The sequence below is a fragment of the Sorex fumeus genome, unplaced genomic scaffold, assembly GCF_029834395.1.
Source record: "Sorex fumeus unplaced genomic scaffold, SorFum_2.1 ptg000005l, whole genome shotgun sequence".
Taxonomy (NCBI): Eukaryota; Metazoa; Chordata; class Mammalia; order Eulipotyphla; family Soricidae; genus Sorex; species Sorex fumeus.
Window position 1 is genome coordinate 302,319 of NW_026606062.1, and position 14,898 is coordinate 317,216.

Consider the following 14,898-nt stretch of genomic DNA (forward strand, 5'->3'; position numbering starts at 1 on the left):
TGTTTTCTCAGCAGAAAAGTCCTGTTTTTTGGAGTCCTCTTTTATTCTTCTTTGCGAAGAAATGGTACTCAATAAATGTAACTTTCTAGATGCACTACTTAATAAGGTAGTCATTGATCATGTTTGGATGTTTATATTTAAAATTGATTGTAATAAAATAAAATCCCAAGTTATTGGTAGGCATATGTAACTAATGGCCACCACATGGTGTTATTGCAGAAACACTTGCCTAATATTATGTTTTTAAAAAATAATTTTTATTTTTTTAAGGAGGAGGGCACTTGAGAAATGAATAAAGATGAAGCTCAGGGTTTACTTGAGTAATGCTCAGGGTTTGCTCCTGGCTCTGCACTCAGGAATTTCTCCAGGCGGTTCTTTTCCAGGAATACAGTTACATACCATTTCCATTTTTTAATTATTTTTGAAGAACCAAATGAAATTTATTAGAGTTTCATTAATGTTTTAACCTCTAATACAATAGGATAAAGAAATACTACTAGCACATATCTAAGATTACCATGCTATATTGCCAAATTTACCAGTCACCAATTCTATCAGCATTACTAAAACTAGCTTTAACTCTGTGATTAAAGAAATATTTAAAATGAAGAAGGAGGAGAGTCTTTTGGAGCACATTTCCACAAAGGAGATAATCCAGTGAATAACCCAATGTGCTTCAGCAATTCTCCTTAAGGGAGAAATCCTCCAGAGTTGTCAGAGGGGCTGCTGGGACCACTTCAGGTGGTGATGGGCAAACTAGGCAGGAGGACTTCATGCTTTGGATGGTGCTCAGACCCAAAGTTGTTGGGGGGCCACTAAGACACCAGGTGTGGTGTTTGGGAGCCCCTGAAGTGCCACGTACAGAACTCAGAGCCGAGGCATACATGCCCCCTCCACTCCCAGGTAGGTAGCTCCCAGTTTCCACAGCTGTGCCAGACCTTGAACTTAAAGCACTAAAATCCCAGAATATAGAGCGGGTGGAATCCCCCTGTACCCACCCACTGGCCTCCAGTCCTCAAGTTTGATGGAGAGATGAATAGAACCAGAAGCTCTACATGAGTGGACGAGGGGGAACTGAGGTGCTTAAAACCCAAGGCTGCTCCTGGGGTGCCATCCTTGAGGAAGGGGCTCTGGGCCTCCCTGAATATTGGCCAAGACCTTCACAAGCATTTCCGTGGCCTTGAACTTTTGCTGCAGCCCCGCCATTCTTGCACATGGCCTCCAGGTGTGACCGTTGGCATTTCTCTGCATCCAACTCTTGAGCCAGAGCATTGACCTTGTGTATCAGGGCCAAGTTGATGTCCAGGTGGCTGCGGACACTGTCTGCGTGGCCCTGTCGCCTGGCCTCTTCCGGGGGTGGGGGGGAGCCTGCATCTCTGCGTACTGTCAGTGATGCGGAGTCTCTCCTGGGGCTGCTCCACCAGCGTCCACTCCAGTCGCTTCTTCCTTCTGTGGGAACACTGGCCGCTCACAAAATGGGCCAGCCTGAGGAGGAGCAGCAGTGCCATGAAGCCCAGGACAGGTAGACACACTTCCACCTGCAGGCTGTGCTGAGAGGATTGAGGCCTCATGTTAGCTGATGGCAGTGGCACCACCAGCTTCCTAAACATATACAAGTCCAAACTCGAGATCCCAGAGGATAGTTCAGTACCTCCAGGACTCTGAACTGTTACAGAACTCCCCTCAGTTACCATGGACACTAACATTCTACCTAGAACCCCAGCAGCACCAACCATTCCGAATGGTCCAAGTGACATGGTCAGTGTGGGTGAGGAGTTGGGCAGGCAGCTGAGGATAAAATTGGATTTCCTCCATGTGTGCCCAGTGGCTTCAGACCTCATTTATTCAACTGAGGATTGAATAAATCAGCACAGGTGTAAATGAGTTTGATTACAATTAACCTACCCAGATCACAATCACGATCACGATTATCCTGTTGCTCGTCGGTTACCTCGAGCAGACACCAGTAACATCTCCTTCTTCCTAGCCCTGAGATTTTAAAAGAGCCATATTCAATGCTCTTTCAGGGCTAGGAGAATGAGAACTATCATTGTTACTGGTATTTGGTATATTGAGTACGACACGGGAAGTTTGCTAGACTCTGCCGTTCGGGCAGGATACTTTCAGTAGCCTTCCGGGTTCTCCAAAGTAAAGATGAGATAATAAGATGTCGTGCGGCCATGAATGCGGCCTCGCGCTTCCAAGAGCTGGGTTTTGTAGTCTCTGGATCTTGACTGTTAATTGTACCACCTGGTGCTAGCGGCAGCTGCTGGGTGTAACGCCTACCTACTGGAAGATGGGGGATCTGGGTGGAGAAGGCCCAGTCCCAATCTGAGCAGGCTTGGAGATCTCAGCCCCGGGACCCGCATGCCTGGGTTCCTCTGCCGGTTGCTTCATGCATGAGGCTTGTCTAGACGTGTGGAGAGTAGTCTCAGCATGGCTGTGGCTGGTTCTAGAGGTCTTTGGCTGCCAGGGCTCTGCTCGGGGTGGGGAGGGAAACTCAACCCACCCCCCTCCAAGGGACCCTGGTGGGGCCTGCCAGGCGCAGGGGCAGGAGACTCAGATAAAGCTATTAAGTAAGTAAGTAAGTAAGGCCCTCCCGTTGATCATCGATTTGCTCGAGCGGGCCCAGTAACGTCTCCATTGGAGACTTTGTTGTTACTGTGTTTGGCATATCGAATCCATGACGGGTAGCTTGCCAGGCTCTGCCGTGCAGGCGAGATACTCTCGGTAGCTTGCCGGGCTCTCCAAGAGGGGCGGAGGAATCGAACGCGGGTCGGCCATGTTGGCTGCGTGCAAGGCAAACACCCTACTGCTGTGCTATCGCTCTAGCCTAGATAAAGCTATTAAATAAAATGATTTAAAAAGTAAGGTAAAGGTAAAGGTAAAGGCCCTCCCGTTGATCGTCGATTTGCTCGAGCGGGCCCAGTAACGTCTCCATTGGAGACTTTGTTGTTACTGTGTCTGGCATATCGAATACTCTCGGTAGCTTGCCGGGCTCTCCGAGATTTAAAAAGTGAAGGTACTTTAAGTGGCTTCTGAGACAACATGAAAAGGCATAGTACTCACATCATTAGAATGTAAAATGAGAGAAAACTGCCAGAAATATTATTTGAGAAGATATTAGCTAAAAGTTTTTATAAATTGTGAGAGAAACTAACATCCAGATACTAGAATCCAGCGGGTTCCAGATCAGAACTGAAAAGATTGACACAAAGTCACTTTATACTTATAATCATAAAACTTAAAGCTAGAGGTCTGGAGAGGTAGTACAGGGTTAAGACATTTGCCTTGCTTACTGTTAAAGTTGTCTCCTAAGCACTGTCAGAAGATATTCATAAGCATAGAGTCAAATGTAGTCTCTGAGCTACATCTGAGTATACCCCCAAATCAAAAACAACAGCAGAATAAATACAAATAACCTGGAAAATGGTAAGAAGAAGAAATTTTTCACTTATTAGGAAAAACCTGTCTATCAGAGGAATATTCAACAGAACCTTCCAGAGGACAGTGGCAAGACACAGGTAAAGTGAGAAAACAAATAAATGAAACACCTTACAAGAAAATTTTGTACCTGGAAATATTATCATTTGAAATTGAAAAAGAGAGGAAGAATACTGCAAATAATAAAAAGCTAAGGGGGTTATGGTGCTGCCCAGCATGTCAACCTGTACCTGTGCTGTGAGTGCATAAGCAACCTGATGGTGACTTCAGGCTTCCTGATACCCCAAAATTGCTACTGTGCCTCTGGGTGGACCCAACAACTTGAGACCAAGTTTACCAAGAAATTTGCTCGAGTGGGCCCAGTAACGTCTCCATCATGAGACTTGTTGTTACTGTGTTTGGCATATCGAGTACGTCACGGATAGTTTGCCAGGCTCTGCCGTGCGGGCGAGATACTCTCGGTAGCTTGCTAGGCTCCCCGAGAGGGGCGGAGGACTCGAACTCAAGTCAGCCATGTTGGCCGCTTGTAAGGCAAACGCCCTACCGCTATGCTATTGCTCCAGCCCAACCAAGAAATTAAACAGCCAAAAGTTAGGTATGCGGAAGTCATGTCCACAAACCACCTCTGGCTCAGCTATACAGGCACATTTATCCATCTTGCTTCAGAAACCCATAGATAAATCTCAAAAGAGATTAAAATCAGGCCATGTAAGTCCATTAACGGCAATGATTCAGAGGCTCACAAATGAATCTCGGAGGAGAGCAGTGCGTCTCAGAGATATTAGATATTTTCCCACTTTGTACCAGGCTGATTTCACCAGGGCACTGTGGAGTGGGGCAGATGTGTCCCTCTGCCTACCCTCTATGAATCCCAGCAGCCGCAAACTCCAGAACTAAGTCATAGCCACGCTTATGGCTGATCTTCACAGGCTCATTCCAAACCCCCATGGGTGAGAATGAATCCACTGAAAAACCCAGGTAGTCAGGACTAGTGACTGAAAACCCCAGGCTTCACAGAGTCAGAGGTGGGCATACTCCACCCATCTCCCTGACCTTCCAGTTTCCTGGCAGTCATGCCTAAGAAATGCCTCTGGGAGCCATTTAAGTGCATTAACAGCCATGATTCGGAGACTCACAAATGAATCTCAGAAGAGAGGAACATGCTACAGGTATGCCTCCAGACCCCAAATATTTAAAAAATTTAGAATTCCAGGAATGGTGCGTTGCCACTTCTGTGGCTGCGCGACGCGTCATTCTATTAATCACGATCACGATCACGATCATCCTGTTGTTTGTCGATTGTCTTGAGCAGGCACCAGTAATGTCTCCTTCTACCTAGCCCTGAGATTTTAAAAGAGCCATTTCAATGCTCTTTCAGGATTAGGAGGATGAGACCCATCATTGTTACTGGTATTTGGCATATTGAGCACAACACGGGAAGTTTGCCAGACTCTGCCGTGCGGGCAGGACACTTTTTGTAGCCTGCCAGGTTCTGCAAAGGAAAGATAATAAGATGTTGCTCGGCCACTAATGCAGCCACGCGCTTCCGGGAGCTGGGTTTTATAGTCTTCGTCTTGGCCATTGATGGGACCAACCTGGTGCTCTCGGCAGCTGGTGAGTGTGACGCCTATCTACTGGAAGATGGGGGTCTGGGTGGAGATGGCCCAGTCCCAATCCGAGTAGGCTTGGGGACCTCAGCTCCAGAATTCGCATGCCTGGGTTCCTTTGCCAGTTCTTTCATGCATGAGGCCCATCCGGACATGTGGAGAGTGGTCCTAGCATGGCTGTGGCTGGCTCTGGAGGTCCTCAGCTGCTGGGGCTCTGCTCTGTTATTCTATTAATCGATTTGTTCGATTTGCTCGAGCGGGCCCAGTAACATCTCCATTGGAGACTTTGTTGTTACTGTGTCTGGCATATCGAATACTCTCAGTAGCTTGCCGGGCTCTCCGAGAGGGGCGGAGGAATCAAACTCGGGTCGATTCTATTAATAACAAAATAAATTACTTGGTATCTGCCTAAGGGACAGGCTGGTTGGTGGTGGGTTCAAAAAACCGTTTCCATTCTTACAAAAAGTTCTGGGCTGGAGCGGTAGCACAGCAGGTAGGACATTTGCCTTGTACACGGCTGACCTGGGCCGACCTAGGTTCGATTCCTCAATTCCTCTGCTCCTCTTGGAGAGCTTGGCAAGCTACCGAGAGTATCCGCCCACATGGCAAAGCTATCCGTGGCATATTCGATATGCCAAACACAGTAACAACAAGTCTCACGATGGAGACATTACTGGGCCCCCTCAAGCAAATCAATGAATGATGGGAGAACAGGGCTACAGTGCTACAAAATGTTCTAATGGAAAGTGGCTAACCTTAGATTTTATATTGGGTAATTTTCTTTTGTTTCTTTTGTTTGGCTGGAGCGATAGCACAGCGGGTAGGGCGTCTACCTTACAAGCGGCCAACATGGCCGACCCGAGTTCGATTCCTCTGCCCCTCTCGGAGAGCCCGGCAAGCTACTGAGAGTATTCGATATGCCAGACACAGTAACAACAAAGTCTCCAATGGAGACGTTACTGGGCCCACTCGAGCAAATCGATGATCAACGGGAGGGCCTTTACTTTACTTTAATTTTCTTTTGTTTCTTTTGTTTTGGTGGCCACACCTGGAGGTGCTCAGAACTTAGTCCTGGCAAGGTGCGTTGGGGATCACTCCTGGCAGGCTATGGAGGCGTCCATATAGGGTGCTGGGGAACAAACCCAGATTAGCTGCATGTAAGGTAAAAGCCCTACCCACTGTACTACCCGTCCAGCCCCTATATTGGTTACTTTACTGATTCTAAAGGTTGAGAGAAGTAAATTCCCTGTGATTTGATGTACTAATGGTGAAGTGACAGAATGGAAAGAAAAGGAGAGAGGACGCAGAAGGAAAGAAGAGTTCTATAATCTCTTTTAAAACTGATTTAGACATAGCACTGTAGCACTGTCCTCCCGTAGTTCACTAATTTGCTCGAGCGGGCCCAGTAACGTCTCCATTGTGAGACTTGTTGTTACTGTGTTTGGCATATTGAATACGTCATGGGTAGCTTGCCAGGCTTTGCCATGCGGGTGAGGTACTCTGGGTAGCTTGCCAGGCTCTCTGAGAGGGACGAAGGAATCAAACCCAGGTCGGCCGGGCCAGCTGTATGCAAAGCAAATGCCCTACTGCTGTGCTATTGCTCCAGCCCTGAATTTAGACATAAACATTCCTAAAGTACCATGAGACACATCAGTCCTTTTCATTTTTCTGATTCTTTTAGAAACACAAACCTCAACAATCACAACCACTAATAAATGCATATGAACAAATGCTTCTTCTAGAGTCTCTCGACAAAACAATTCCACTTACACCTCCCAATGGCGGGGAAGCTATCAGATACTTAGAAATTTACCACTCTCATGCCCTCCAAAACAAAGGGGGAAAAATGACCTCCCCTCTCCAAAACAAAACACCAAACAGTGAGAAAACGGGTTTCCTGCTGAAGCAAGCACTTCCCACCCCAGCTCAGTCAGAGTAGTAGCAAGCATTGTTCATCTGCACAAGATTCGTCAAGCCGTACGGGCAAGAACTCAGCAAGTAGAAAGCAACAGAGCGTAGGCTAAGATCAGCAATTTATTCAAAGCCAAATACCACAAAACAAAGCAAGACTCATTAGGTAAGTCAGCTACAGGTGTCTAAGTTCCATTTCAGAGGCTTCCAACAGGTTTTCATCTATTTCTACGCTTAACATGGCTATCAACCTTAACATAAGAAACACTGCAGTCATTCTTCACTGCGCTTGGAAACAGCTTTGGGGGAGGCACTTTTCAAAGGATTTTTCAGCTCTGTTTTTATTTTAGAAAAGGATTTTGCTTGTTTGTTTTGTCTGGGGCCACACCTGGCAGTGCTCATGACTTACTCTTAGCTCTGCCATTCAATATGGTGCAGGGGACCAGGCCCAGGTCTACTGTGTGCAAAGCAGAAGTTCTACCTGCTATACTATCATTCTGGCCCCACTTTTTAAAAAAAATTTATTTATTGAATCACTGTGGGAAAAGTTACAAAGCTTTCAGGTTTAAGTCTCGGTTATGCAAATATCAAACACATTTCCCTTTACCAATACTTATTTTTCACCACGAAGAACCCCAATAACCCCCCCCCCCAACCCTCCCAATGCCTGTGAGGCAGATGAATTCTAGTTAACACTCTATCTACTTTGACTAGATTCATTATTTCGACAAAAGATGCACCATTGTTATTTAGACTTTACAGCCCCAAATCAGACATGCTGAAAAGGCATTGTGAATTTTTTTCTACAGCTGGTCACAAGAATCAAACGATGTCACGCGGCCGCGCAATTTTGGATTTCTGTTATTTTACGTATTGACCCTGGAAGTATTTCTGCTGAGAGTCAGATAATTATGAGATTGGTTTCTGTGCTCTGGAGCCATGGCCATGCCGGAGAGCTGCTCGTGGGGGGCAACTCATGACCTCAGTAGGGCGTGAAGGACCCTACTGGGAAGCCGGAAACGCCCCCTTCCCATGAGGTTTTAGTCACCCCATCACGACCGGCTCATACCTGGCTTTCCACAAAGCTCCCAAACGGCTGCCATCTTTCTTTCCAGAGGGAAAAAGGTGGAAGGGCCCACATTTTTTTTTAATTAAAAATATTTTTAACTGAATCATCACGAGATGTACAGTTGCAAAGTTTTTTTTTTTTAATGATTGAGTTTCAACTATGCAATGTTCCAACATCCATCCCTACATTGGTCCAGCCCCACTTTTAGAAAAGTTTTAATCTGGAAGAATTCTGTCCTGAAAATAGAAAATTTCTGGCTCTGGTCATTATACCAGTTAGTTGATTTCTTAGTACTTCATGTTTCATTGTTAGTAAAATTTCCTGGACTTTATTGTCACTAATAACTTCACAACATCCATAACTCTTTCATTAACCTTTTCACTTTTACAAAGTATTACATCTTACTATTTCATCAAACCATGTCAATCTGATACTAGACTTTACCGAAAGTTTGCTGCCACATAATTTTTAGCTTCATTAAGATTGTTATCCCACAGACACCCACATTTTCTCATTTATAGGATAACATTGGTTTGTTCTTTCTGCCTTGCCACAGGGAATTTAGGTTTATTGGGTTACTCCCATCACAGTGCTCCCATTCCTCTGTGCTTATTGTAACTTCTTTCTTTGTGCTCTGTTAACTTGTAAATATTGTTTATCTCTTCTCCTTAAGTCCTCTGCATGGTTAATTCAGAGCAATGTCCTTTTTGTATGGGCACAAGAAGACGGTAAATGCTATGCTTTTGTAATGTGGGAGTAAATTGACTTTCAATGATATTTACCTCCTGGGCATCTGTTCTCTTGACTTAAGCCTCAGTTGCCCTTCCTTTCTAGCACCCCAAAAGCAGGGTCCTGACGAGGGACTGAATGGAACCAGGGCAAGCACTGAGCTATAAGCTACCCTGGCATCGAAATGGGCCTGGTCAAAATGCCATAATGCTTAGCTATAAGTTAAGAGCTTGGTCATGGACAAATGCTGTCATAATCCAAAAAGTTATAACTAGATTCGGACCCTGCTAGGGTTAGGAAAGATTAATCTGGCCTGAGCACTGTAGTCTGAGTCTGTGGCAAGATGTTCCCAAGAGAACCGCCCTATAAGCTTCAATGTATCTCTTACTGTGTTCATACAAAATAACTAATTTTAAGAAGTAGAATTAAGATGTGAATTAAGTTATTGGACTGAGGAAAGGAGAAAAACACCTTCAGTGGTATTTTGCCTATGAGCAAAAGAAAGGGCTTTCTTATGTTGATTTTGCTACCAGACTGGGTGTAGCTAGGAGAGGAGAATTGGAGGGAGTTGGAAGGGGATGAGAGAGTTGGTGGGAGAGAGAAGAGAGAGAGAGAGAGAGCAGGAAAGTAAGATGGAGTGCGGAGAGACTAGCAAGGGGGACAGAGGGAGAAGAATGTAGAAGAAGAATACAGGAATAGGCACGTGGAGAGAGACAGCCCAGGCTGCAAGATGGAGAGTGGAGGCATGAGTGGGAGAGACAGGAGGAGACGGGAATGAGGTGCAGTGTGAGACTAGAACGGGGAACTTAGTGAGACTGGAACAGACACGGGGGGAGAATGGAATAAACAGCAACTAATTATGAACCGGCTTGGCCCTCGTTTCCTCCACTGTCTGCCCCATGGCCTGGGCTACCCCGGATGCCAAAACAGCCCAAGATCCTCAGAACCTGAGCAGAGAGGGGGTGAGTCTCTGCCTCCGGGTCCCCCTTGGCCACCCTGGAGATTATACACTCATTGTTTCATATAATATTTGCCTTGTGTGGAGTCTTAGGCTTGAGACAACTCTCTGATGTACCACTTGGGAAAAGTTCTACACTGCCCTGGGAATTCAACACTTCCTGGCTTGGCTGTTTCTACTTTATCTCCCCATCTTAACTCACCCCAACAGGACTCTCACCTGTTAACAAGTGAACTCCAGTGAACTCCAGTGATTCCTCTGCCCTTTTTTTTTTTTTCCATGAAGACAAAACAATTTCTTGGATGAAAACTCTTATCTTCCTTGCACCACCTATGGAAATCTTCTTACCTGCAATAGGAAAAAAACAATCTCACAATTTCTCCATCTTTGCTAATTTGCTCATTCTCTTTGTTTTCAATTATATTTACCTCCCTGCAGAATTATTTCCAACATCCCCCAAGCGTGTTTTAATATATCCCCTGATTAAGAAAAAAAAATATGTGTGTTTACATATTCCTCGTGTTACTAACCTGTTCTCTATTTCTTTTCATAGCATAACCTCTTGAGAAAGTTTTTCTCACTCCCGTTTAGTTTCTTATCAACAGTATGAGGTGATATTAGTGTGATGTTAGTGTCTGATATAAATCACGAATTTCCAGGTAAGCTTCCTGTTGGGCCATTCTGAGGTTGCACACTAAATATCTTTGCAGTGACTTTAAGCAGTAACAGTTCAGAATCTGTCCTTTGGGCAGAGATTCAGAAGGGCAAGAATGCTTCTTCCCTACCTGATATTGACTGAACGGCTTGAGATGAGAATAGAGTCATCTGCAGGCTCACTTTCTCGTCTGGATGCTAGTCATTACTGGGGTTCCTCAGAACTGATGGATGGGCTAGCATCACGAAAAAAAAAGATGTTTAGAGACAGATTGAGAGCAGCCCAAACTAAAGCATCTTATGTACTCGTTTTGGAAAACTGTAAATGAAGGCTTTGACTTGAAATTTCTAGTCTATATCTCCTCCAGGAGAAACCAGGACATTCATCATGATCATCCTGTTGTTCGTCGATTTCCTCGAGCAGGCACCAGTAACGTCTCCTTCTTCCTAGCCCTGAGATTTTAAAAGAGCCATTCCAATGCTCTTTCAGGGTTAGGAGTATGAGACCCATCATTGTTACTGGTATTTGGCATATTGAGTACGACATGGGAAGTGTGTCAGACTTTGCCGTGCGGGCAGGATACTTTTGGTAGCCTGCCAGGTTCTCCAAAGGAAAAATAAGATATTAAGATGTCATGTGGCCACAAATGAGGCCACGTGCTTCCGGGAGCTGGGTTTTATAGTCTCTGTGTCTTGGCAGTTCCTGGGCTCTGGTTTCCTCTGCATATAGCTCTTTCATGCATGAAGCCTGTCTGGACGTGTGGAGAGTGGTCCCAACATGGCTGTGGCTGGCTCCGGAGGTCCTCAGCTGCTGGGGCTCTGCTTGAGGTGGAGGGTGGGGGAGAGAAACTCAGCCCTCCCCCCTCCAAGGGGCCCCGGTGAGGACAGCCAGGCACGGGGGCAGGAGACTCTGTGCTGTTCTCCTCCGGGAGCTGGGTTTTATAGTCTCTGCATCTTGGCTGTTGATGGGACCAACCTGGCGCTGGTGGCAGCTGGTGGGTGTGATGCCTACCTACTGGAAAATGGGGGGTCTGGTTGGAGAAGGCTCAGTCCCAATCCGAGTAGGACATTCATAAGGCTTAAATATCAAATTGATGCTGATGGCTCCAGAAGTTGGGCCGGAGCAACAGCACAGCAGGTAGGGCGTTTGCCTTGCATACAGCCAACATGGCCTACCCGAGTTCGATTCCTCCGCCCCTCTTGGAGAGCCAGGCAAGCTACCAAGAGTATTGCGCCCTCACGGCAAAGCCTGGCAAGCTACCCATGACGTATTCAATATGCCAAACACAGTAACAACAAAGTTTCACAATGGAGACGTTACTGGGCCCGCTCAAGAAAATTGATGAACAATGGGAGAACGGTGACAGTGACAGTGGCTCCAGAAGTCATTCTAGCTCCAGACCTTGGGCTAAGTTTCGACTTTTCTATTTGGATGCTGATAAGCTTTTTTATGACATCTTATTGTCTCATTCCTACTTTGGACAAACTTGCAGGCTATCGAATGTAGCCTGCCCACAGGGCAGAGTCTGGCAAACTCCCCGTGGCGTACCAAATATGCCAAATATCAGTAACAATGATGGGTCTCATTCTCCTAAAGAGCCTTGAATATAATCTCAGGGCTAGGATGAAAGAGACGTTACTGGGGCCTGCTCAAGGCAATCGACGAATAACAGGATGATGAAATGAAATGAAATGAAAGCTTTAGAAACTTACAAATACATAACACTTATTTCCCCCTGTCTTCTACTCTTCCTCATTTCATTAGATATTGGCACCATTATATCCAACCCCCAAGAATAATCCTTGCATGCTCCATTTTCTTCAATATCTTATCTTCAGTCTCTCAGTAAGCCTTTTAATTGTGTCTATAAAATATATCTCGAATTATCCACTACTCCTTGTTCCTGCAGTCACCTTAATCCAAAACACTAATCGCTTTTCCCTAGACTATTTCATAGCCTCCTAACTAGATGTGTAGACAGTGACAAGGAACAATTGATTTTGTGGACAGTTAAGACTTTCATGCCAGCTAATCATCCTGTCTTCAAATGTAGTTTGAAGTTGGTGTGGAAGTGAGATTTCCTTGCTTGTTTATACAATAGGTGAATGTCTTAACATGTCTGGCTGTGGACAGGAACCCAAAGAAATGGTATTCTATTGTTATCTTTCTCAAGACAATTATATTGACTATCAGTAAGGGGCATTATTAACCTTGCCTAGAACAGTATGATGAATATGAAAAGTGTTGCATTTTCATCCTGATATGCCAACAATATTCTCCAAGATACATAGATCTTATTAATAAGGTGCGGTCCACATGACTTAATAGTTTATTAAAAACAGGGATTGCTTGTCTATCAAACACGAGGTGTTGCTATAGTTGCCCAGGAAACAGGTGAATGAACCTTCAAGTAAAGAAAGGCAGACAATAAAAAAAAAACAAACATAAAATATATCAGGATGAGATAAAACCATGAAGAAGAAAAGCAGGTTACAGCTAGAAGCAGAGATGGGACAAGTTGCAGGGTCTGTGCCAATTTCTTTCTGTTGAGAGGAATGAGAAATATATAATTTGGCTCTCAGGTCTACAACTGGGTAGTTTGAAGGAGTGTAGTGGTTAATGGAGGAAAATTGCTCTAAGCAGAGGAAACAGGTTCAAGGGCCTGGGCGTTGATGCATGTCTGACTTATTCAAGAAATAAAAAGCAAGAGCAGAACAATGATAACAACAACACCAACAACAACAACAAAAACCCAGGGAGGTTGTAATAGTGTGAGCAAGAGAAAAGATAGTCGGTAATGAGATCAGAGAGTTAGAAATTGTCTCTGAAGGCTTATCAAGCAGTCTGCATGAGGAGGCTGGGAGAATTTTGGTGGAAAGGGCAATCTTGTTAAAATCATAGGGGAGAGACATGTTATCAGAAGCAAAGAAAGCTTTGGACGAAACGGGTGTCTGTGTGATGCAGTTTTTCTTACAAACTCTAACACCTATTCAATATATGCAAATCTACCTCTTACCATCCCTGCAAGATAGCATCCTGGTTGAAGAGTTAAGCCTAATAGGTGATGTCTTGCCTATGTGATGTATGGCAAATCACCTAACTTCCTGAGACCTTGTTCTTGCATTATTATGACGAATGGATTGATTGAGAAAATGCAAATGCATGGGAAATATTTAGCAGAATGCTTAGCACATGTATATAAGGGCTCAATACATGTTGCTTATTAGTATTCTAAGGGAGTTACTAAGTCCCCTTCATTTGTTTTAACAGCACAGAGATGAAAGGTACCTAGAAATACAGTGAATACCATTTGATGTTGACTTCTAGACTTATCCCCAGTGCATTCTCTCTTGCTTGGCTTAGTTTGCCTGCCTCTACCACTGGGTACCCCATTTCTGTGCCTTGTTCCCCATTGCAGTGATTGTCATATGGCATACCACATGGTTACTTTAGCATTGTCTCCTCCCCCGCCACCCCAACGAAAATGTAAGCTCCATAAGGACAGAATTTTTTCTTGATTTTTCTTCGCATCTGGAACAATGTCTGGTATTCACAGTAACAAACATTATCCAACTAACATTAGTTGAGTAAATAAATGAAAAGGAAGTTTAAAAGGGAACCTCTTTCAACCTTCTTCAAGAATGAATACCAACCCAAATCATATGGTTTTGTGTTGGAAATTGGAGTATCTAACTCTTGAATATAAGGCATGGCTTCTTTATACAACTATCATGAACATTCAGAAACTGGACATTTTGAGTTGCAAGCCCTGACAATTTGAAGAGCTTTAAACATTAGATCGATTTGCTTTTCAGGGACAAGCATCCAGGCCTATTTTAACTACAAGCCCAGAGCAATCCTTTGGGACTTCACTCTCCAACCGTTCCACATACTTAGACCAGGTAGCTGAGTTCTGCAAAAATTCTTCCATTAGTAACTGCCAAACAACCCTTTTTCTTGACCGACTTGGCTTTTGACTTGTCACATATTTCACCGTGTAATTTCTCCAAAGGGCCATTTTAGACATTTCACTTCCTGAAATTATAGTGATTATAGACTTTAGACCATTTGCAGTCCTGCCTTATCCACTGGAGATTAGGCATAGAAAGATGGAAGGGACGTAAGATTTCTTTTGGCCACATTTGGCTTAATCAGTCTGGACTTCACAAAGAGCATCTTGCTCATTTCCCCAGGGCCAAGAGAGACTTATGGAAACTGTTCGCACAAAATAGCAATTGTATTTTATTTGTCATCCCTGAATTTCCTAGGGAAAGCATAGCTTGCGGTTATTTTTGAGTTGAGTTGCAAGTTTGACTCAAACCTTCACATATACTGGAGGGAGAGAAGAAGATATTTTGTGCAACACGTAGTAAAGAGCAGATCTCTAATAATTATTACCATGACAAAAACTTTCAAACAGGAGATTAAAAGACTTCCAGGTTATTCTGATTAGGTAAGATACATTCATGGCACTCAACTGATAAGTTTCTCATATTTTGTTCTCCAAGACTTATAAGTAACCCCT